Source organism: Enhydra lutris, unplaced genomic scaffold (assembly GCF_002288905.1).
Source record: "Enhydra lutris kenyoni isolate GAN:26980312 unplaced genomic scaffold, ASM228890v2 scaffoldscaffold22, whole genome shotgun sequence".
Taxonomy (NCBI): Eukaryota; Metazoa; Chordata; class Mammalia; order Carnivora; family Mustelidae; genus Enhydra; species Enhydra lutris.
The window spans coordinates 6,649,131-6,673,022 of NW_019154106.1; positions in this window are offsets into that span (position 1 = coordinate 6,649,131).

The following is a 23,892-nucleotide window of genomic DNA, read 5'->3' on the forward strand; positions in this document are numbered from 1 at the left end:
CTTAGAAAGGTCCTGCACTTAGTTTAACATTCTACTGTTGCCGTCTTGGAAATTCTTAATAACTGTTTTTTCACTTTCTGAGATTTTTATTTATTTATTTGACAGAGAGAGACACAGAAAGAGAGGGGATACAAGCAGGGGGAGTGGGAGAGGGAGAAATAAGCTTCCCACTGAGCAGGGAACCCAATGCAGGGCTCAATCCCAGGACCCTCGGACCATGACCTGAGCCAAAGTCAGATGCCCAGTGCCTGAGCCACCCAGGCGCTCCAAAGATTCTTCATAACTTTTAAACAAGAGCCCCACAGTTTGTGTGGCTGGTCCTGATCCTAAAAAAAAAAAAAGAGAAAGAAAAAAATCAGTCAAAAAATCGGAAAAACAAACAAACAAACAAACAAAAACAGGGCGCCTGGGTGTCTTAGTCGGTCAAGCGTCCAACTCTTGATTTTGGCTCAGGTCATGATCTCAGGGTTGTGAGATTGAACCCCACATCGTGCTGGGCGTGGAACCTGCCTAAGATTCTTTCCCTCTCCCTCTGTCCCTTCCCACCCCCCAAAATCAGAGGAAAGTCTTATAATTCTCCTACAACAGTTAAAGCTTAGCAGTAAGCATGAACACGTTAGTGCTTAATGGGCAATCATTCCTGTGGATGGAACATCGCCGGCAAATGCAGAACCAGGAGTCCAAAAGGAGGAATTCACCATGATGAAATTAGTTTCACTTATAGTTGTTTCTATGTTGCAAGGATGGGTTCATGGCTCTGTCTCTGCTAACAGTGAGGCATTGTTTTGTCTTGTTTTGTCTTAATTTTGGTAAAAAATATATTTAACATAAAATTTAACATTTTAACCATTTTTAACCATACAGTTCATTGGCATTAAGTACATTCAGTGTTGTGCAGCTATCACCACCATCCATCTCGGGAATATTTTCCATCATCCCCAACAGGAACTTCGTACCTGTTACCCAATAGCTCCCATTCCCCTCTCCCCAGCCTCTCATAACCACGATTCTCCTTTCTCTCTCTAAGAATTTAACTGCTCTTGGTAACTCATGTAAATGGCATCCTTTCATATCTGTTTTTTGCATCTGGTTTATTTCACTTAAAACAATGTTACTAAGAATCACCCACGTTGTGGCAGGTATCAAAACTTCATTCCTTTTTAAGGCTGAATAACATTCCATTACATGGATAGACCAGACTGGTGAATCATTCCTGCAACTCACATCCTACTAAGTCTATATGCAAAGTGGCCTTTATACAAATCCTATGAATGTTGTTCTAAGAGCTAACACCTTTTGGAAGTCAAATAAGTCCTTAAGGGGTGCCTGAGTGGCTCAGTTGTTAAGCGTCTGTCTTTGGCTCTCATGATCCTGGGGTCTTTGGATCGAGCCCTGCATCAGGCTCCCTGCTTGGTGGGAAGCCTGCTTCTCCCTCTCCCACTCCCCCTGCTTGTGTTCCCTCTCTCACTGTGTCTTTGTCAAAAAAAGAAATAAAATATTTTAAAAAATAAGTCCTTAAATTGGTCATTTTGACATGGGATTCCATGTAGTACTGCACATCTTGCTAGGAGATCCAAATGTTACATTATCCAAATACTGCTGAATAATGTTCCCTAGGGTATTCCAACATTTAAGTATCAGCTGTGGGTGGGGCGCCCAGCTGGCTCAGTTGGTAGAGTGTGCGACTCTTGATCTTTGGGTTGTATTTGAGCCCCATGTTGGATACGGAGCCTGCTTAAAATTAAAGATTAAAACGTATACGTGTTAGCTGTAGGCTACAGTTCCTTGCAAAAACTTCAAGAGGAGAAATGCAAAGAGACAAAGAAGACGTGGGTGTTGTAAAATACTCCCAGCAGGAAACCAGAAACTGATTAGAAATCTGAATTAACAATATTGATTCCAATAGCAAAACCAAAATCAGAACGGGCAGATGAAAGGTTCTCCCCGTTAAAAAAAGGAAATGAGCTTATATGAAGTGTATATTCCCACGTTGAAGTTGCTTGCAGATGCCCTTTCAACAGTTTGATCAAGGTCAATGTAAAATGAAAAAAATGAAAGAGAGGTTTTTACATCTAGAATATTTATCACAAAACAGTTGTCAGGACTACTAAGTGGGCTAATTCATGCTTTGTATATTCTATGTTTTCATTTTAAGAAGTGGTAACTTCTAGATATTAAATACTCATCGTATTTATTTCTCAGTAATTGGCTTTTATTTTATTTTTATTTTTTTTAAAGATTTTGTTTATTTATTTGACAGAGAGAGAGAGTTGACAAGTAGGCAGAGAGGCAGGCAGAGAGAGAACTGCCTCCCCGCTGAGCAGAGAGCCTGATGCGGGGCTCGATCCCAGGACCCTGAGATCATGACCTGAGTTGAAGGCAGAGACTTTAACCCACTGAGCCACCCAGGTACCCCTGTTCCATCATTTTTTCATAAAAATATATAAAATATTGTGAAAGATAGAGAATGACTTGTGGGTTTGGGGAGGAGGGAATACATAGGTTAGAGAAAGAAAGGAGGGAGTGGGCAGAGAGAGGCCCCCTAGAGGCTGGAGAGAGGAGCTGATGCCTCTGACAGGAGGTCCCCGATGCTTCCCTTCCCACCTGGAGCCCTTCCTCTGACCTTTCACTGCCCTTCCGGTTTGCCCCCTCCACGGGGTGATAATGCTTTCCCAGCTCTGATGACTCTTCCTCTGGACCTCACAGCCCAGGCTGCTCGTCATCTGGCGACATGTGTGTTTCACTCCCCACCTTCCCACACTCAGGGTCTTTGGGGCTGGGGCCATTTCTGCGTGGTCCACCCCTAGTTCCCCAGTGCCTGCACAAAAGTGTCTCTCAATGAACATTTGCTGGAAGAGTGAATCTGACCCCACAGTTACCCAAGAATGGGGTTATGTGCTGTACCCATTTGACGAGTAAACCGTGAGGGCTCAGAGCTTGGGGACTTAACCAAACCCTAGAACCAAGAATTCGCAGAGCCATCATTTGAACACAGACCCTACCTTCCAATCCACTGGCCCACCCCCTGCCAGCCCTGCTCCAGGAATCCCAGAGCCAACCGGTCAGGGACCGTGGGGAGCACAGACCCCACCTCAGCAGAGAGACTTGGGAGTGGCCTTGGTGGCTACAACAGTGACTGCTGGGCAGGAATCCTTTAAGTTCTGCATGTTATCTTGAAGTTTACATGAGATTTTCTTACTCGAACTTAATGGAAGTAGACTTTCATTATTGTTATTAGGTAACATTTATCTGCTCCAATAGTCCTTGTAAACACACTTCTGCATGTCTGGTGGTCTTCTGAGCGATAAGATTGACTTGGGCTCTGCCTAGAACCATTCTGAAGAGGGAGGGTTCAGGAAGGCTTTTCAAAAGTTTTATTTCACTGCATGGAGTGCTTGGGGGGCATAGTCAGGTAAGCGTCCAGCTCTTGGTTTCGGCTCAGGTTGGGATCTCAGGGTCCTGGGATCAAGCCCTGCATCGGGCTCCACGCCCAGCATGGCAGCGGCTTGGGGTTCTTTCTCTCCTCTCCCTCTGCCCCTCCCCTCTGCACTCGCTCACGCACGTGCTCTCTCTTTCCCAAATACACAAATTAACTTTTTTGAAGTTTTCATTCACCATAAATATGCTTTTTGCTTAAAAATATGTCTATCCTTGGGGCGCCTGGGTGGCTCAGTGGGTTAAGCCTCTGCCTTTGGCTCAGGTCATGATCTCAGGGTCCTGGGCTCGAGCCCTGCATTGGGCTCTCTGCTCAGCGAGGAGCCTGCTTTTCTCTCTCTCTCTCTGCCTGCCTCTCTGCCTACTTGTGATCTCTCTCTGTCAAATAAATAAATAAAATCTTAAAAAATATGTGTCTATCCTTTCATTTTTTTTTTAACTATTTCTATTCTTGGATGATCCACAACCATTACAAAGCCTGGTCCACCTCCAACATTACCATCCTGTCGGTTTTGTTTCTCTGGAGAACCTGATGAATATGTGACCATAACACATGTGTTTTATGCCTATGTAAGATTGTGAATGTGTGCCAGCGTTTGTACACAGGATGTGTTTTCATTTGGTTCCTTAGTCACTCTTCGTGCTTTGAGCAAATGCACTTCCCTCACTCCACAGTACCTCGTGGGACCCCCTTCCTGGCAGGTGTCAGTAGCCCCTTTTCCTTCTTCAACGCTTGTGCAATTCCACAGGTGGAATTCAGCTCTCTGGGGCCTTTCGCTTTGTTCTTGGCTTTATGCCAGCACAAACACAGCTACAAAATATCCCTCAGTGTCTAAGGGACTTGTTTCCTTCAGCAGGATTGCTGGATTGAAAGAAGTTTCAGTTTAACCCAGTATTAGCTAAATGTGTGGGGGTTTTTTTTAAGCAATGAAAAATGTATGAAAATTCCTGTTCCCCCATCTCCCCATCAGCAACAGATCTTAAAGGCCTTTTTAATTTCTGCCAGACTGAAGAGTCACATGGTGGAGGAGCATGGCTTGAACGTGCATCTCCCAGCCTTTTCCAGTTGAGCATCTCTCCTGTTTGTTGGCCTTGGGAGCTTTTCTGCTGTGAGTTGTCTCCCTGTACGCTTAGCTCATTTTCTGTTACGTTGTTCGTTCCACCTAGATTGGTAGGAGCTTTGCTTCTCAAATATCTTTTCTAAATCTATCCTCTCTGTCTCTTTGCTGTGTGGCTGGCATCTTTGTAGAGGATACATTGAAGGGTTTTTTTTATTAAGGCAAAGATGGCAGCCCTTCCCGTGATAACTTCTGGGTTGGCAGCCTTGGTTAAGGCTGTTTTTTCAAGTTTCTTATGCAATATTTATTATGTTATTTTTAACATTTAAGTGTTTGATCTTTCTGGAATTTGTTTTGTTCCAGATTAGCAGTGAGATGTTTGCCTGCACCTCTCATTACATAATTCAGCTCTTTCCTACTGAATCAAAATACCCTGTGTGTCCTATATTAATCCTAAAATGGATTGGGGCCCAGTTCTGAGTCCCCAATTTGGCTCTGTAAATTCATCTCCTTCTTTGCAAATACTGTATTGATTTGATCATAGTGTCCTTATAATGGCTCCCGTCTGAGAAGGCAAGGCCCCCTCACTATTCTTTTTTTTTTTTTTAAGATTTTATTTATTTATTTGACAGAGAGAGAGAGATCACAAGTAGGCAGAGAGGCAGGCAGAGAGAGAGAGGAGGATGCAGGCTCCCTGCTGAGCAGAGAGCCCGATGTGGGGCTTGATCCCAGGACCCTGGGATTATGACCTGAGCTGAAGGCAGAGGCTTTAACCCACTGAGCCACCGGCGCCCCAGGGGGTCTCAGTTCTATTCCAGTCAGCCCATATGTCCGTTTTTATGCCATTATTACACTATTTTTGTTTTTTTATACCTAATGTAGTTTAGCTTGTATTACAAGCATTGCTGTCCCCTGTATTTAGTGTAATGAATGATATACTTGGATTATATCTTGTCAATATTACTTTATGGTTGGATATTATATTTATATTATATTTATTATATTATATTATATTAATATTATATTACTTTATTTTACACTGTTATTTCTTATTTTGCTTTCGTTTTTTTTCATTTAAAATAAATCTTATCAGGGCGCCTGGATGGCTCAGTCCTTTAGCGGCTGCCTTTGGCTCAGGTTATGATCCCCGTGTCCTGGGGTCAAGCCTCACATCTGCTTCTTCCTCTCCCATTCCCCTGTGTGTGTTCCCTCTCTCTCTGTCTCTGTGTCAAATAAGTAAAATATTTTTTTAAAGATTTTATTATTTATTTGACAGAGAGATCACAAGTAGGCAGAGAGGCAGGCAGAGAGAGAGAGGGGGAAGCAGACTCCCCACCAAGCGGAGAGCCGCACGCGGGGCTCTATCCCAGGACCCTGGGATCATGACCTGAGCTGAAGGCAGAGGCTTTAACCCACTGAGCCACCCAGGCACCCCTATCTGTCTTTATTTTTTTAATATTTTATTTATTTATTTGGCAGAGAGAGACACAGTGAGAAAGGGAACATAAGCAGGGGGAGTGGGAGAGGGAAAAGCAGGCTTCCCACTAAGCAGGGAGCCCGATGCCAGGCTTGATCCCAGGACACTGGGATCATGACCTGAGCTGAAGGCAGACACTTAAGGACTAAGCCACTGATGCGCCCCTCTATCTTTTTTTTTTTTTTTTTAAGATTTTACTTATTTGAGAAAGAGGAAACACCAGCGGGTTTAGGTGCAAAAGGAGAGGGAGAAGCAGACACCGAGCTGGGCAGGGAGCCCAATGTGGGGCTCGATCCCAGGACCCCGAGAACATGACCTGAGCCGAAGGCAGATGCTCAACTGACTGAGCCACCGAGGTGCCCCAAATCTCACCTATCTTAAAAATGTTTTAACATACAGTTAAGTAAAAGCAATGTTGTAGGAAGAATCCCTGCTCTGCCATTTACTAGCCGTCCGACTGAATAAGTAATTTAACTTCTCTGAGCCTCACTTTCCTAATCTATAAAGTGTGAATAATTACACCTCTTTCGATCAGTAGGTGTGACAGATAAATAACTGTCGAGTACAAAGGTCTCAGTGGAGTAAGCACACGATGACAGCAGCTAAAATAAATTTGGCTGAATCAAAGACTGCGTGTTTAGTTGATGATGTCATGGGGGGTTAGCACTGCTGAAGTCTTGTGAGGTTTGAGAACCTCTTCCTTGGTCTTTTTTCTGGGGAGAGTGGGGGACCAGGTGCTTTGCTGGGGGTGTGCATAGGTGTAGAGGCCAAAGGAAGTTCGGGTTTGGACTAGTTGACAATGAGAACCGGAGAGGGAGCTGCCCAGGGGATGGGCTGAGATCAGGATGCAAAATGACTTCACTGTGACATTCAGGGGGCTTCTGGTGTCCTCAAAAGATAGATCAGAGGGAGTAGGAACTTTGCCAAGCAGAGCGTGGAGGACCTGGCTGGAAGAGGATGTGAGGAGAATCTGGGAGGGTAGCTAGAAGTCAAGAAAGAAGTTGCTGCTGGGGAGTAGGCTGACAAACGGGGAACACAGGAGGAATAGATGAGCTTTGTGATGTTAAAGGACATCCCTCCGTCTCTCAGTCAATCCTCCTATCCATGCAGTAGTCGCAACATTGTTGAGAAAGCAGAGAACCTTCATTTTCTCCACAATTCAGCGTCATCTCTGTTTTGAGGTCCATCACGCCTGGAGGGTGGGGAAACTGATCTCAGTAAGTTTTGTGATGTGGATTTGAATCTCAGGTAGAGATGGAGAGAAAGGAGGGGGCTTACCTGGAGCCTCGGCGTTAGTCGTCTGACCTGGTAGTTGAGAGCTGTAGCTCTCTTTGGAACAAGAAATAATTGCCAGGGATAAAGAGAGACATTTTATAGTTGTAAAGGGGTTATATCATCAAGAAAACATAGAAGTACTAACTGTAGGCATTCAGCGCGTTTCTAAATTCGTGAAGCAAAGACTGACAGAACCAAAAAGAAACAGAAAAACCCGCAATTAGGGACTTCAGCCCTCATTTCTCAGGAACTGATAAAAACAGGTACAGAAAATAACAGTAAGAACATAGAAGACCTGAATAATACTACAGACCACCTTGACCTACCCGATATTTATGGGCCAAAGATAGTGTCTGTGTCCACTATTCAGAATGAAAGACTTAATAATACATGGGGCTTTGGGGCTAGATGGGTCCTGCCTCAGTAGTGAGGAATAATTAGCCCCAAGCTAAATGCTGCTCTAGTCCCACCTAGTAGATCTGTGGTATAATCAAAAATATATAGTCTTTTTTTTTTTAAGATTTTATTTATTTGACAGACAGAGATCACAAGTAGGCAGAGAGGCAGGCAGAGAGAGAGAGAGGGAAGCAGGCTCCCTGCTGAGCAGAGAGCCCGATGGGACTTGATCCCAGGACCCTGAGATCATGACCTGAGCCAAAGGCAGCGGCTTAACCCCTGAGCCACCCAAGCACCCCAAAAATATATAGTCTTTATCTGGGTTCCTGGCACAGAGCTCAAAAACCTTTGGAATTTACTGAATGATAGGAATATCTTTTGTTATTCATAATGAGCCCCTTAAAGTAATACTCAAATCTGTGCTAATGAAATGACTACTGGTGGGCCCCTTGATAGCTTCAGGATGGGAGCTGGTAGCCAGAAGAGCCAACCATGTGATTCAAGGGTTAATCACTTGTTAGTTAGCCCCACCCCCAACCCTGAAAGAAGAGGGAGGGACTAGAGGTTGAGCTCATTAACAATGGCCAATGATTTAATCAGTTGTGGCTGCCTAATGAGCTCTCCACAAAAACTGCTAAACCACAGGATACACAGTTCTTCCCGAGTGGTAAACACCCAGAGCTGGGAAAGTGGTGTGTCCAGAGAGGGCCTGGAAGCTCTCTCAGCCCCATACCTTCCCCTGTGCATCTCTTCTGTTTGGCTGTTCTGAGTTATGTGCTTTGTAATACACCAGTAATTCTAAGTAAAGCACTCTCCTGATCTCTTGTGAGTTCTACTAAGTCATTGAACCCGAGGGAGGAGGGCCTTGGGAACCCCCCAAATTTGTAGAAGGCCAGTCAGACATGTGGGTAGACTGGGGATCCCATGCACCTGGCATCTGAAGTGGGGGCAGTCTTGTGAGACTAAACCCTTAACCTGTGAGGTCTGTGCTAACTACAAACAGTGTCAGAACTAAAATGAACAGTTGGACGTTCAGCTGGTGTCATAGAATTGGTTGGTGTAAGGGAAAAAACTCTCTAAATTTTAAAAGCAAGACTCAAAAGAATCAAACCATTACCGAATAATTTAACTGTGTCCCAGGACACAAGTCAAGAATATTTATAGGGATACAAAAATACAAAAAAGTAAAATTCATAATGCTTGTATCCAGCAAAAGATTACAAACATGCAAAAATGTAGGAAAATATGACCCATAGGGAAAAGAAAAATCAGTCAATTTTGACCTAGAATGAACAGATGTTATAATTGGCAGATAAGGACACTTAAAAGTATAACTATTCTGGGGGTGCCTGGGTAGCTCAGTGGGTTGAAGCCTCTGCCTTCGGCTCGGGTCATGATCCCAGAGTCCTGGGATCGAGCCCCTCATCGAGCCCCGCATCGAGCCCCGCATCGGGCTCTCAGCTCAGCGGGGAGCCTGCTTCCTCCCCTCTCTCTGCCTGCCTCTCTACTTGTGATCTCTGTCAAATAAATAAATAAAATCTTTTAAAACTATATATGTAGGGACGCCTGGGTGGCTCAGTGGGTTAAGCCGCTGCCTTCGGCTCAGGTCATGATCCCAGCATCCTGGGATCGAGTCCCACATCGGGCTCCTTGCTCAGCAGGGAGCCTGCTTCTCCCTCTGCCTCTGCCTGCCACTCTATCTGCTTGTGCTCACTCTCGCGCTCTCTCTCTCTCTCTCTCTGACAAATAAATAAATAAAATATTTAAAAAAAAAACTATATATGTAACTATTCTGTATGTTTAAAAAGCTAAGCAGAGACATGTAAGATACAAAAATTCCCACATCAGATTTCCTGGGATAAGAACTACAATGTCTGAGATGAAAAATATGCAGAATGGGATTAATATATTAAACACTGCCGAAGAAAATATTAATGAATTTAAAGATATATCAAAGGAACTATCCAAAATGAAACAAAAAAATACAAAAACTGAGAAGTGCATTGGTGAGCTGTGAGACAACCTCAAGTGGCCTGAGACATGTGTGATTGGAGTCCCTGAATGAGGAGAGTGGAACCGAAAATATTTGGAGAAACAAAAGCTACAGATTTTCTGAATTAATGAGAACTATAAACTCACAGAGCCAAAAAGTTTAGTTTCCTTCAAGTACAAGAAACATGAGGGGATGGAAAACTCAAAATCAAGCCACATCATAATCAAATTGTTCAAAACCAGCGATTAAAGGAAAAGCTTGGAAGCAGCCAGGAAAGAAAGGCAGATTCGGGGGCGCCTGGGTGGCTCAGTTGGTCAAGTGACTGCCTTTGGCTCAGGTCATGATCTCAGGGTCCTGGGATTGAGCCCCACATCGGGCTCCCTGCTTAGTGGAGAGCCTGCTTCTCCCTCTCCGTCTGCTTGCCCCTCTGCCTACTTGTGCTCTCTCTATCTCTCTGTCGAATAAATAAATAAAATCTTTTAGAAAAGAAGAAAAGCAGATTTGTTATGTATAGAGAAATAACAGTAAGGATGGCAGCAGATTTCTTGTTGGTTTAGCAAGCAAGCAAGTTGAGCAACGCAAGCAAGAAGACGGTGAAGCAGTATCTTTAAAGTGTTGAAACAGAAAAGCTGTCAGCATAATAGAATTCTGTACCCAGCAAAAGAGGTTTAAAGATATTGACAAAGACTTTTTAAGACATAAAATTCACACCATAAGAAATATTAGGGGAGGGGCGCCTGGGTGGCTCAGTGGGTTAAGCCTCTGCCTTCGGCTCAGGTCATGATCTCAGGGTCCTGGGATCGAGCCCCACATCGGGCTCTCTGCTTAGCAAGGAGCCTGCTTCCTCCTCTCTCTCTGCCTGCTTCTCTGCCTACTTGTAATCTCCGTCTCTCAAATAAATAAATAAAATCTTTAAAAAAAAAAAGAAAGAAATATTAGGGGAAAAATATTAAGAAGTCCTTTGGGTGGAAGGAAAATGACATCAGATGGAAGTGTGGGTCTACAAAAAAGCAATGAAGTATACCAGAAATGGTTACTATCTGGATAAATATATATGATTTTTTACTATTATTTAAGTCTTATTAAAAGACAAAAAGAAAAAAAGATTAAAAAGGGGACACCTGGGTGGCTCAGTCAGTTGAGCATCTGCCTTCAGCTCACAACATGATCCCAGGGTCCTGGGATCGAGTCAGGGAGCCTGCCACTCCCCCTGCTTATACTCTCTCCTTCTGATAAATAAATAGAATATTTTTTAAAAAGACTAAAAAAGGATAGCAAGTAAATATTTTGAAAACTTTATATTCAGTGATCTATGTGAAATGGGCAAATTATTTAAAAGATAAATTACCAGAACTGATTCAAGAAGAAATAAAAAATACAGAGTAGTCCTATGTCTATTAAAGAAATTGAATTCATAAATTAAAACCTTCCCACAAAGGGAAGAGTCCTCATTATATTGCATGATTCCATTTTATGAAATTTTAGGAAAGACTAATTGAATTAATAGTATCAGAAAGCAGATCACTTAATGCCTGGTTCACCGGATGGTTGTGGAGATTGACTGGGAAGAGACACAAGGGAGCATTTTGGAAAAATGGAAGTGTTCTATATCTCGATTGTGGTGATGGATACCTAGATGTGTATGTCAAAATTCATCAACTACACACTCAAAATATATGCATTTATCGTATGCAAATATATCTTAATAAAACTGACTTTTTTTTTAAGTGAAAATACCTGCCCTGCACTTTTGTATTGTGTCTTGAGTGGATGTCTTCCCCTCTCTGTCCCTCATTTTGCTCATCTGTAAAATGGGAATAATAGTATCTCACAAGGTTGTTTTGAGATGTAAAGGAGCTCTATTCGCATGAAGTGTCATGTTGTGAGCACTCCATAAAGGCTAGGTAGTGTTATTATCCGGGAAGGGCATCCAGCACCTGCGGGCACCTATGAGAAGTCCACTTGGTCCCTTCTGCATCTTGGCCCTCCCTGCCCTGAGATCAGGGCCACTCCAGGTCTACCAGCTCTTGACACTAAAACCATGCAACTCTTGGTGGCAGGAGTTCTGTGCCCCATCCCTCTTGATGATGCCCAGGGACTCTCTGATCCCCCGCAGATCACCTTCCGGGTTCCACTGACCATCATCCTTGACCCTAGCTCCAGCCCAGAATCAGGACACAGGCATGGGGTTGTCAGCAACCTAATCTCTCTGGGTTCTGTTTTTATTTCTGTATCTCAGCCAGGGTGGGGGCTGGTGGCGGGGGGTTGGGATACAGAGGGACACCCCAACTTCTTGGATCCTCTCCAAAACCTCTGCTGTTCCTGTCTTTTCCGCCCCGAACCTCTCATTATCCCTTCGGTAGGCACTCATTCTCCGCATCTATTGTTAGGACTGAAACCGGCATTATGACTTCTTTTGTTCCACTGTGTCCTGAGTCCATGACTAGGGAGAGTCACGGGGAAAAAAGGAAATATGTGTGTGTGTGTGCGTGTGTGTGTGTGTGTGTGTTTGACCTGGTTTCTATCTCAGATTTCCTTCTACTCCAAATATCCGTTGGAGTAGGGTTGGGGAGGTGCACAGGAAGGGTGTAAGTCTGAGGAAACAGTGCCGACACTTGATCTTGGGCCATGGCTGAATTGGAGAGAGATTTGGGGGATGGAAGAGGCCAGAAGACTGGGGGAGGGGAAGGGAGGCTGAGATGGGGAGTGGCAGGCAGTGAGAACAGATAAGGAAGCTTTGTGCTGCAGAAGGGCAGAATGTGAGTTTAGTGAGAAGGGCCCACGTGCTCTGGCTAGGGGAAGAGCTGGGGACAAGAGCAGGAGACAGTTGGCTGGGGTGGGAGTGGGGACCTTGGTTTTTGGGAGAGGGTAGGGAGGCCAGTGAATTGGGCCTGTCCTGCTGCCTGCTTGTTTGGTGTACGGAGATGGGGAGACAGGATTTTCTTTCCTTTTTTACCAGGATTAGGACAGAGTAAAGCTTTGAGATTACCCTGGATCTAGGGCTCCTCCAAAACCCAGAAACAAGCCAGAGCATCTTGCATGGGTCATCACAGCCAGCCCCATGCCCTTGTTCTTTGTGTAGCTACCTCACCTGGGCCACATTTTCAAAGGGTCTTGAATCTGGAAAGCTAGAATAATCCAGGGAGACTAAAAGGATGTGTGTGTGTGTGTGTGTGTATGTGTGTGCGCGCCTACTTGTGATCTCTCTCTCTGGGATCATGACCTGAGCCAAAGGCAGCTGCTTAACCAACTGAGCCATCCAGGCGTCCCCAAAATAAAAATCTTTGAAAAAGCAAATAAATGGGGCCTCTGGGTGGTGCAGTCATTTGAGCTTCTGACCCTTGATTTCAGCTCAGGTCATGATCTCAGGGATGTGAGATCAAGCCCCCACCTCCATCAAGCACCACATGGAGTTCCTCACTCAGCACGGAGTCTGCTTAAGATTCTCTCTCCCTCTGGCCCTCCCCCTGCTCTGTCTCAAATAAAACTTTAAAGACAAATAAATAAACTGGGAGGTTCGAAGACTAGTTCTGCTCTTCTTTATTAGAACAATCAGCTCTGTGGAGGCTTAGCTGGCTCAGTTGGTAAAGCATGTGACTCCTGATCTCAGGGTCATGAGTTCAAGCCCCATGTTGAGTGTGGATCCTACTTAAAAAACAAGAACAGGACACCTGGGGGGACTCAGTTGGTTAAGTGTCTGACTCTTGATTTCAGTTCAGGTCTTGATCTCAGGGTTGTGAGTTCAGGCCCTGTGTTGGGCTTCTTGCTGGGCATGAAGCCTACTTACACACACAAACACACACACCACCACCAACAACAACAACCAGCTCCAACAAGAAAACTATTTATAGGGTCTTATAGATAATATTTACATTTTTTAAATAATATTTACATTTTAATTAAACTCTGTGTTCATATTTGTGTTCATCTTTGGGTTAAACTTTGTATTAGCTATTTGTATAAACAAAGACAAAAAATTGCAGTTTTTAAATACTTCAAATATTTAGCTAACACATTTAACATTAGGTCAACACTCTTAAATTCTCAGAACAAGAACAAGGATAAAAAAGCTGCTTTTGGGGGCGCCTGGTGGCTCAATGGGTTAAAACCTCTGCCTTCAATTCAGGTCATGATCCCAGGGTCCTGGGATCGAGCCCCACATCTGGCTCTCTGCTCAGCAGGCAGTCTGCTTCCCCCCCACCCTCTCCCTGCCTCTTTGCCTACTTGTGATCCCTGTCTGTCAAATAAATAAAATCTTTTTTAAAATTTTTTTAAAAAGCTGCTTTTGACACTCCCATTTAGAGTTAAACCCACAAGAGAGGCTGAATCAGTCCTTAGATGGACACAATGGTCCTCTTGCTCACCACCTCCACTGAAGCCAATAGCAGAAACAAAAGCAAAACCAAACCCTCCATGGAGGGAAGCTTTCCCAAGCTAAGCCTACAGAACTGTTGTTTGACTTCTCAAACCACCACCACCAAACACGTGAAAGGGTACTACCAGCAGTGAATACCAGCAGAGAGGAGAAACCACTTATTGTATATGATGTGAGGTAGGGATTAAGGTTCTTTCCTTCCCACCCCAGCCCTGGCCCATTATTCCAGCACCACTTCTTGAAAAGATGAACCTTCCCCCATTGAATCATCTTCGTCCCCCTGCTAAAGGTCAGTTGATCCTGCATGTGTGTGAGTAGGTCTCTTTCTGGTCTCTCTAATTTGTTTCCTTTATCTGTAGGTCTATCCTTACACTAATATTCCACTTTCTTGTTTACTACAGCTTTTTTTTTACTTCAATAAACCCTCTTTAATCAAAGCCCAATATACAGTTTTAAAATAAATTTGAAATCAAGTAATGTAATTCTTGCAAATTTGTTCTTTTTCAAAGACATTTTGGCTAGTATAGGTCCCTCACATTTCCCTATAAGTTTCAGAATCAGTTTGTCAATTTCTATGCTAGATTCCACCAGCATTTTGATTGAGAGTGCATGGATTCTACAGGTAAATTTGGGGAGAAGTGATACCTTCACAATACTGACTTTCCCCATCCATGAACATGGGGGGTTGCTCAGTGGGTTAGCCCAAACCTCATCCTTCTCACTTGGTGGTTGCGGCAGTTGCCAATACATACTTATCAATAGACATGGAAACACCAAGAGGCATGTCAGTGAATTTCTTGAATTTCAGATATGTTTCCATTGCCCCCCCTTATATAGAAGAACCCTATTTCCTCATAACAATCAGATTTAGTTACTTCTGCCAATATAGGAACTCCTTTCTTTAGTTGCTGGTTTACTTGTACAGGAGCCCAACATGACTAAGTGATAGCCATAACTTTGGGTCTGGTGGAAATTTGTGTCCTTGGTAAAAGCATATCCCCTTGGATGCTATGGCCAGCATATGGCCGTATGTCATCTTGAAGGCCATATGTCATTCCCAAGCTAGTACATTAGCTACCTTTCAAAGGTCATGCTAGCATTCTCGCAGGTCAGCAGCTCCTGGGTGAGGCAGTATATGGTAGCACTAGCAGACTCTGTAATATGGTCATGTGACCATGGTTATGTCTCATTCTCTATAAAGTGGGTCACAGGTTGGTAGATAAAATCCTCTTTAAGTCCTCAGATTATGATAGTGGTCAAGGCACTGCAGGTATGGAAGGCAAATCTATAACCCAAACACATGCCAATCCCAGTATGAACAAGATCACAGCTACTCCATAGAAGAAAGTCCCAATATAATTCACTTGCCACCAGCTGTGGTGAAAGGGAGCCTACATTACTGGGCCATAGGTAACCTCCATTCCTGCCGCTGTAGTAGCTTTCTCATGAAACCATTGTACAAACACTAGAGTAGCCTAAACAAAAGCTGGTTTACATCTATGAGACAAGTCATCCCGTCCACCATATTGTTTAGTTTCTCTCTGTGATGGATGCTGTCTGGTGGACAGTAGCACCAGACACGAAGATCCATGCACTTTGTTTCCACTTTCATAGGTCCACTGTCATGCCTCTTCCCTACATCTCCATACTCTGACCTCTCACCCTCGCTACTTCCCTGTCCCTGACGAACCATTTCATCACTGCCTGGGAATCCATATATATCCCTATTCTGAGCCATTAATTTCTCACTTTACAGCAAATTGATGACCAAGTTGCCTACCTGAAGCTCTTCCCACTGGGAAGATTACCCTAACCACTATTCTTCACCCTGGGTAGGTCTGTGGAACAGTAGTGAACTAAAAATGGTCCAACAATGAACCAAGCCTTAGTTTTCCCTCTCTGTTAGCTGGTAATAGAGAATCCCCAGGGCATGATCTGAAAGAGTGAGATATTGATGTAGCAGATACAGAAGGAGATTGTGCCGTATGGTCATGAAACTTACATTTGCCCTTTGGATCTTCACAGACTCAATCTTGAATATATTACCTTGAAATTTGGTGGGGATGACTGCTTGTAGATCATGATAGGCAGAGGCCCTTGTATCTTTTTTTTTAAAGATTTTATTTATTTATTTGACAGACAGAGATCACAAGTAGGCAGAGAGGCAGGCAGAGAGGAAGGGAAGCAGGCTTCCTGCTGAGCAGAGAGCCTGACTCGGGGATCGATCCCAGAACGCTGGCCGAACCTGAACCAAAGGCAGAGCCTTAACCCACTGAACCACCCAGGCGCCCCAAGAGACCTTTGTATCTTAACCTACATATACATAGAGCTCTCTCGTGCTCTGGGCTTTACTTAAACCTGGCAGCCGGGGCGCCTGGGTGGCTCAGTGGGTTAAGCCGCTGCCTTCGGCTCGGGTCATGGTCTCAGGGTCCTAGGATCGAGCCCCGCATCGGGCTCTCTGCTCAGCGGGGAGCCTGCTTCCTCCTCTCTCTGCCTGCCTCTCTGCCTGCTTGTGATCTCTCTCTGTCAAATAAATAAATAAAATCTTAAAAAAAAAAAAAACCTGGCAGCCTTCAGACCACCCAATGAATGGATCAGAAGAGAATTCCCAAATGCAGTACATGCTGTTGTCTAAATCTAAAAACTGTCCAGCAGACACTGTGCTGCTTTTCCACAGTAGAACGTGCAATAACTGTAGTCCATTGTGTGACTATTCCGCAATCTGTTTAGCCATTCATTCACAAAGGGCTTATACTGGTGGATGTTTGAATAGTTTGCAGTTTTCTCATATTATGAGAAAGCTATAAACACACGCATTTTGTGAAAGAATTTTTTGAAATTCATTTTTGGAAAATACGTAAGAGTGAAATTACTGGTCATAGGGTGAATGTGTATTTAACAAGTGCCAAACAGTTCCCCAAAGTGGTTGTACCACTTTATGTTCTCAGCAGCAAGCGTTCAAGTTGCTTCACATCCTCTTCCTCATTTGATGTTTTAGTCTTTTTTACTCTAGTATATCCGAAGTGGTATCTTATTGTAATTTGAGTTTGCAATTCCTTGATGACTCTCAATGAATATTCTTTTGTGTGTTTATTGACCATTTTTGTGTGTGTGTATCTTCTTTTATGAAGTTTCAACTCTTTTGCCAATGTTTACTGTTTCTCTTTTTATCACTGATTTGTCAGGGTTCTTTATGTATTCTGGATAGAAGGACCTTCTTGGGTATATGTGTTGCAAATATTTTTTTTCCTTGAGGCCTATCTAGTTATTTTACTAACAAGTCCTAGAAAGAACTTATGGAAAGCATAGATGAAAGGCAATATATTTAGAGACAATGGCTACAAAGTTTTCAAAACTGATTAAAAACATCCATCCACAGATCTGGAAAACATAATTTACCCCAAGGAAGTTAAGGAGAAAGAAATCTATGCCCAGTTGGATTCTACTGGAACTATAGAATATCAGAGACAAAGAGGAGATCTTAAAATCAGCCAGAAAGAAAGGACAGGTTTGTAGTCAAGAAATAAGAGTTAGAACAACAGCAACCTTCTCAACGCAACAAAAGAAGCCACAAGACAATCTGTAAATTATTGAGCCCAAACAACCAAGTTAGAATTGTGTGGTTATCAAAATTATTTTTCGAGAATGAGGGTAGAATGAACCCATTGCAGATAATCAAAAATTAAGAGTTTAATAGCAGGAAACTTGTTCAAGGAAATTTAAAGGTTGTGTGTCAAGAAGAGAGAAAATTATCCTGGAAGGATGGTTTGAACTGTGAGAAGGAATGATCAGCTATAAAAGCACAGACATGTAGTTAAATTCATATAAACACAGCTGCTTAGAGCAGTAACAGTAGTGTCTAACCAGTGTAATTAAAACAAAAAGTGAAACTAAGATATTCAACCACGATTCTGTATTGATCAGGAGGGGTAAGATAAAAACCAACGATTTTTTTAAGGTCTTTTCTATTGTAGGGAACTGAACGAGGCAGCTGAGATATTGTTTTGTATTAACACTTTAGGAAGTTCAATACATGTGTTCAGTATGAACATCTCAATAGATGTAGCAAAAGCATTTGACAAAATCCAATAATCATTATAAAATCTCTCAGCAAAGTAGTAATAGAAAGGAATTTCCTCGACCTGATTAAAGGCATCTATAAAAAACCTGCAATGAGGCACCTGGGTGGCTCAGTGGGTTAAGCTTCTGCCTTTGGTTCAGGTCATGATCTCAGGATCCTGAGATCGAGCTCTGCATCGGGCTCTCTATTCAGCAGGGAGCCTGCTTCCACCCCTCTGCTCTGCCTGCCTCTCTGCCTACTTGTGATCTCTCTCTCTCTCAAATAAATAAATAAACAAATAAACAAAATCTTAAAAAAAATAAACCTGCAGCACTGCAGCAAACATTTTACTTAATGAGGAAAGAGAATGCTTTCATCTTAAGATCTGGGAAAAGCAAAGGTGTCCACTGTCACCACTTTCATTCAGACTTGTACTGGAGGTTCTAAGCTAGAGCAAGAAAACAAGAAAGGAAGGAAGGGAGGAAGGAAGAGATTTAAAGGCACCTGGATTAGAAAGGAAAAAGCAAAACTGACTTTATTTGCAGACAACATGATCATCTATGTAGAAAGTCCTAAGGAATTTACAACAAAGCTACAAGAACAAAATATGACTTTATTAAGGTTGTGGGATGCAATATTCTAAAATAAATTATATTTCGGGGCACCCGGGTGGCACAGTTGGTTGAACATCTGACTCTTGGTTTTAGCTCAGGTTGGTCTCAAGGTCATGAGATTGACCCCCATGCTCAGAGCGGAGTCTGCTTAAGACTCTCTCTTCCTCTACCGCCCACCCATGCACACATGCGTGCTCTCTCTCTCTCTCAAGCAAATCAATTTTAAATAAATAAATAATATGTCTATATACTGGCAACCATTGAAAATTAAAAATTTAAAAACATTACAAATACCATAAAATTCTGAATACTTAGAGATAAATTTGACAAAAGATGTACAAGACTTGTACACTGAGATCTACAACATACTACATAAAAAATTTAAGGAAAACCTAGGGGTGCCTGGGTGGCTCAGTTGGTTGGACGTCTGCCTTCACCCTAGGTCATGGTCCCAGGGTCCTGGGATCAAGTTCCATGTCAGGCTCCCTGCTCAGTGGGGAGCCTCCTTCTCCCTCTTCCTCTGCCTGCTACACCCCCTGCTTGTGCTCTTTCTCTCTCTCTCTTTGTATCAAATAAATAAATAAAATCTTAAAAAAGAAAAGAAAGCATAGCAAGTGTAGATCATAACCACGCTTATGGACTGAGAACTTGATATTAAGATGTTGATGCTCCCCAAATTGATCTATAGATTTGGCGCTGTTTTATAAAAATTAACAAGCTGATTCTAATATTTCTAAGAAGGTGGAAATACAGTTGGAAAATCCCTTCCACAGATAGCAGTGAATCAAAGTCAACATTATAACACACTGTGACCAAGTTAGTTTTGTTCCAAGAATACAGGATGGTTTACTATTAGGAAATCTACATCATACCCTACATTAATGGTTAAAGGACAAAAATCATCTGATCTTCTCTGTAGATGTGGGAAAAGCAATCAATACCCATTTACCATATACTTTCTTAGTAAACTAGAACTAGAAATGAGCCACCTTACCTGATAATGGATATGTACCCCCAGTTATATATACCTAAGCACAAGTACTGAAAAAACATTTTCTATTTTCAATAACCACATTATTGGTAGCAGTTGGTGTTGTTAATTCTGAGAGTGTTTTTTGTATAGTGTGAAACACATCAAATGCGTATTTGGTTGGTGTCTTGAGAACAGAGGTGTTTTTTTTGTTTTTTTTTGGTTTTTTTTTGTTTTTGCTGTGGTAAAATGTGCAGCATATAAAATTTACCATTTTAACCATTTTAAGTGTATAGTTCCGTGCATTAAGTACACTGACATTAGGGCGCCTGGGTGGCTTAGTCGTTGGGCGTCTGCCTTTGGCTCAGGTCATGATCCCAGGGTCCTGGGATGGAGTCCAGCATCGGGCTCCTGGCTCAGCAGACACCCTGCTTCTCCCTCTGGCTGCCACTCCCCTTGCTTATGTCCTCTCTCTCTCTCTCTCTCTGTCCAGTTAAAAAAAAATCTTTAAAAATCATTCAACCATATATGTAAAAGTTTATTTTTCTGGGTATTTATTCTATTTCATTGATCTTTATGTCTGTACCACCTTGGTTTGATTAGTTGTCTCTTAGAGTAAGTTTTGGAATCAAGAAGTATTACTCCTCCAACTTTGTTCTTTTTCCAGATTATTTTGGCTATTTGGGGTCCCTTGAGACTGCATATAAACTTAAGGATGGATTTTTCTATTTCTGGAAAAAAGAGAATTCTTTTTTTTAACACAGGATAAATACATAAGATGATTGAGGTTAAGTTAAAACCCTGTAGTCCTGGGGCACCTGGGTGACTCAGTGGGTTAAGCCTCTGCCTTTGGCTCAAGTCATGATCTCAGAGTCCTGGGATGGAGCCCCGCATCGGGCTCTCTGCTTAACAGGGAGCCTGCTTCCTCCTCTCTCTCTCTGCCTCTCTGCCTACTTGTGATCTCTCTCTCTCTCTCTCTCTCTCTCTCTCTCTGTGTCAAATAAATAAATAAAATCTTTAAAAAAGAAGAAGAGGGCGCCTGGGTGGCTCAGTGGGTTAAGCCGCTGCCTTCGGCTCAGGTCATGATCTCAGGGTCCTGGGATCGAGTCCCGCATCGGGCTCTCTGCTCAGCAGGGATCCTGCTTCCCTCTCTCTCTCTGCCTGCCTCTCTGTCTACTTGTGATCTCTCTCTGTCAAATAAATAAATAAAATCTTTTTAAAAAATAAATAAATAAATAAAAAAGAAGAAGAAGAAGAAAACCATGCAGTCCTAAATTTGAAAAGGAGATACCAATGTGAACTCCTGATGCATTTCATATTTTATATATAGCCTAACTATTTATTGAAAAGAGGTACAATGACTCACCCAGTATCAATACTTATTGATACTAGCACTCAGTCTGTGGTCTTTATTTTTTTTAAGATTTTATTTATTTATTTGACAGAGAGAGAGATCACAAGTAGGCAGAGAGACAGGCAGAGAGAGAAGGGGAAGCAGACTCCCCGCTGAGCAGAGAGCACAATACAGGGCTTGATCCCAGGACCCTGAGACCATGACCTGAGCCAAAGGCGGAGGCTTAACCCACTGAGCCACCCAGGTGCCCCCAGACTGTGGTCTTTATTTTTTTTATTTTTATTTTTTTTTTAAAGGCAGGAGACCTTTTTTTTTTTTTTTAAGATTTTATTTATTCATTTGACAGACAGAGATCACAAGTAGGCAGAGAGGCAGAGGCTTTAACCACTGAGCCACCCAGGCGCCCCAGACTGTGGTCTTTAAATACCATTTCCCACTAAGAAGAACCAGACTCCGGGCCACCTGGCTCTCTGCTCAGCGGGGAGCCTGCTTCCTCCTCTTTCTCTGCCTGCCTCTCTGCCTACTTGTGATCTCTGTCAAATAAATAAATAAATAAATAAATCTTTAAAAAAAAAAAAAGAAGAAGAAGAAGAAGAAGAAGAAGAACCAGACTCCTTGGAAAGCTTTCCAATTCCAGATCTTAGACACTAGAATTGTGGAGTTGTGTCAAAAGGCCTGAACGACAAAGTTGAAATGGTTTCCACTGGTCGGAGTTGGAACAATTTGAACTTCAATAACAATAGATCAAATATTAATAGATCAAAGCACATCAAATGTATTTAAATCTATGCATTCATTACTTTTTTTTAAATGCCTATTGATCAGGGCGCCTGGGTGGCTCAGTCAGTTAAGCATCTTCCTTCGGCTCAGGTCATGATCAGGGTCCTGGGATCAAGCCCCGAGCAGCAACTTGGGCTCCTTGCTCAGTGGGGAGCTGGCTTCTCCCTTTCCCTCTGCCAGCCATTCCTCCTGCTTGTGCTCTCTCTATGTCAAACAGATAAATTCCTTTTTATTTTTTTTTAAGATTTTATTTATTTATTTGACAGAGATCACAAGTAGGCAGAGAGGCAGGCAGAGAGAGAAAGGAGGGAAGCAGGCTCCCCGCAGAGCAGAGAGCCCGATGCGGGGCTCGATCCCCTGACCCTGAGATCATGACCTGAGCTGAAGGCAGAGGCTTTAACCCACTGAGTCACCCAGGCACCCCAAATAAATTCCTTTTTAAAAAAAATTAAAAATGCCTATTGGTTAATTTTGGAGGATATTAGGGAACCAAGGCGTTATTTGGAAAACTGATAAAGCGAAATTCTGTAGTCCAGTAAATCACTTTTGGGTACATACCCAGATAAATCTTGGGTACATGTACAAGAGGACACACACACAGGAATGTTCTTAATCACATTGTTTATAATAGCAAGAACAAAACAAAAACAAAAACAACTGAGAAACCCAAGTAACCACCCTCAGGCCGAATAAATAAACCGTGGTATATTTACACAACAGAATAGTGTACAATGGTAAAAAGTGAATGAACTATGGAACAGATGAATCTTAGTAATATATTGCGTAATAAAAGCAAGTAACAGGGGTGCCTGGGTGGCTCAGTGGGTTAAAGCCTCTGCCTTCAGCTCGGGTCATGATCTCAGAGTCCTGGGATCGAGCCCCGCATCGGGCTCTCTGCTCAGCAGGGAGCCTGCTTCCTCCTCTCTGCCTGCTTCTCTGCCTACTTGTGATCTCCAACTGTCAGATAAAAAAACAAAATCTTTTAAAAAATAAATAAAAATAAAAGCAAGTAACAAAGGAAAAGCAATAGGATATTCTCTTCATAGACTTCATAGACTTCAGAACTCATTAAAACCAAACAGCATGTTGTGTAGGCATGTATATGTGAGTACACTTTTTTTTTCTTTTAAAACATGTCAAGGGAATGACACAATACTGGGTGATGGTGCACGGCCAGCAGTGTAGGGAGGGATGAACAGGGGAGGAGCAAGTGGGTGGACACTCTACGTAGCCCCTTAAGTATTGCAATGGGCACACTGTGATTCAATGTGTTAAGTTATACATATGTGAATTTTATTTATTTTTAAAGATTTTATTTATTTATTTGACAGACAGAGATCTCAAGTAGGCAGGGAGGCAGGCAGAGAGAGGGGAAAGCATGCTCCCTGCTGAGCAGAGAGCCCCATAAGGGGCTCGATTCCAGGACCCTGAGATCATGACCTGAGCCAAAGGCGGAGGCTTTAACCCACTGAGCCACCCAGGCGCTCCTTTTATTTATTTTTGTTTAAAGATTTTATTTATTTATTTGAGAGAGAGAGAGACAGCGAGAGAAGGAACACAAGCAGGAGGAGTGGGTGAGGAAGAAGCAGGCTTTCCGCTGAGCAGGGCATCCCATGCGGGACTCTATCTGAGGACACTGGGATCATGACCCCAGACTAAGGCAGACACTTAACGGCTGAGCCACCCGGTCGCCCCAAATACACGTGAATTTTAAAAAGAGGATCATGCAAGAATCAATAATTGCGTGTCATTAACCAAAGATTGTAATGAATCCATTCTGTCAACCTGAAGTCGGCCTCCACAAAAAAAAAAAAGTGAGTTGACTCTTCAAATCCGGGCCAGCCAAAGGAGAAACCGAAATGAGTGGGAGGGGTGGTTAACTGTTTTCACTTTTCTCTTCCTGTTTTTTCAGAGCCTGGGAAAGCAAGTCAGAATTTCCAATCTTTTCCAATTCCCACATGATTCCCTAATTTAGAACGAATTTGGTCTTTCTCCATTTGGGGAAGAATCTGCTGCCCGCCGTGGGGCATCTATCTTCCTTTGGAGATGAGCAAAAAGGCCGGCGTGGGGTTACTCCAGCCTCCTCCCTCACCCCGCATAAGGGC